Raw genomic sequence first — 1,991 nt, 5'->3', positions numbered from 1 at the left:
GGAGAGAGAGAGAGAGAGAGAGAGAGAGAGAGAGAGAGAGGGGGGGGGGAAGGGAGGGAGGGAGAGACAGACTAAAAAGGGACAGAGAGATAAAGAAAGGGGGGGAGGAGGAGGAGGAGGAGGATGAGGAGGAGGTGATGATGGAGGAGGTAACCCAGGCGGGAGATGAGGAAGCTGAAACTTTAAAATGTGCATTAGGAAGTACAAAACAAATATAGGCTACATAGTAGTTCTTATTCATAGTATAGTCTGTTGTTTTGGACGCTGTTGAACCCACCAAGCCTATTGTTCTGTCTACCTCCTCGGTAAGTGAGAATACGTGTATGTATTTCTACGCCTGGGCTTAGTGTTGTTGCACTGATCCTGTGACGTAAGCAAAAGTGTAGACGCTTGCTGTGTACAACAAGAAAAATAATCCGCCCCTATTCTGCTGAGAGATTAGTCAGATCATACGCTTCATTGAACACTGTGTTGTACTAATTGTAGTGTTTTCCGTCGGTGCCTCATTCGACTTCTGACGGGCGAGATGAAGCATGGTCATATTTGTTTTGTTTTGTTTTTAGTTGTTTTTTTTCCCCTTCCACTCCTTATTAGATCTATCTGTTCTTATCTTTTATTCTAACACACTATAATCTATTGATATTCAGAAAAACGATTGTGGGCGGTTAGTGGGTGCCTTGTAGAGGATTGCTCCTTCTGTCTCATCGAATAATGTACGTCATCCCTAAATCTATTTGTTCTCCTTCTTTTCTTTGTATTTTACTCTCTCATTTCACCTCAAACCTTCAGCACTTATATTATGCCCTACTTGCGTTGGAAGTGCTTTAAAACTCTTAGTAATTTTCTTTTAAACTAAAGAAAGAAAGAGAGCAATGTTGGGAGCTGCTAATTTGAAGTCGACTTCTGAATGGCAAAAAGAAGCATGATCATTTTTCTTTCCGTTTTGTTTTTACTTTTCACTTTCCACTCTTTAGTTTTCTGTGCTTTTTTTTATAACTGCACTCTATAATTAATTAATATTATTTATTCCGGAAAAAAAATTGTAAGCAGTCGGTGGGTGCTGTGGTGTTGTTTTCTCCTTTTGCCCTATCAAATATTTATCGACCTTATCTCTCCTCTTTTTTCTCTTTCAATGTTACTCTCTCGTAACACATCTAATCTTCTGCACTTTTATGGCCTATTTGTGTTGCAAGTGCAGTAAAACTCTCATTAAAAAACAAAAACAAAACCAAAGCAAAATAAAACAAAAGAAAGAAAGGCTATTGAAAAAAAAGCTTTGTTTCGGTTTGTTTTATGAATCATTTTCACCTTCCATGATTTAGCTTACCGTACTTTTCAATCTTGCAGATTATAATTATAAGCAGATTAACCCTCTGAGAGACATTTGAGGGGAAACGGCAACCTTGAGTGCATCTTACACGAATTTTACACTCTTCAACTGTGTGGAATTGGGCTCAGCGAATGATCATGTCAGTTTGTTTGTGCTTTAGCGTTTAACCGGCTCCTCGCACTGTATGTTTCCCAGGATGTCAAGAATGTTTCTGAGTGTTCTAAGGCCTGTCTTGCCCATTTGGCCGTTATAATAGAGTTGATTAATATGAACTTCCGAAATTGTGAAGAATCAGTTAGTCGGCCTACCTATCATGCCGTATAAACATTTCTTTAACGAAACAAAAAAGTTATTGGGAGCTGGTCGTTCACCTCGTGCCCTTGTGCGGGCGATAGTTTTGTTCGTGACCGCTGAGTTTGACTATCTCGATATCGCCTCTGTGAACAGAGAACTACTCATAAAATATGCAAAGCTTCGATTTCTTTGGGATCTCAATAACCGTTAATCTGGGGAAAGAGAAAGAGATGATGACGAACACAAGTAAATATAATATTCTTTTTGTTTCGTTATCTTGAATCAATTAAAAAAGATCAGTTTTGTGTGTGTGTGTGTGTGTGTGTGTGTGTGTGTGTGTGTGTGTGTGTGTGTGTGTGTGTGTGTG

Source organism: Aplysia californica, unplaced genomic scaffold (assembly GCF_000002075.1).
Source record: "Aplysia californica isolate F4 #8 unplaced genomic scaffold, AplCal3.0 scaffold00174, whole genome shotgun sequence".
NCBI classification, from domain to species: domain Eukaryota; kingdom Metazoa; phylum Mollusca; class Gastropoda; order Aplysiida; family Aplysiidae; genus Aplysia; species Aplysia californica.
This window is presented reverse-complemented; position numbering follows the sequence as displayed.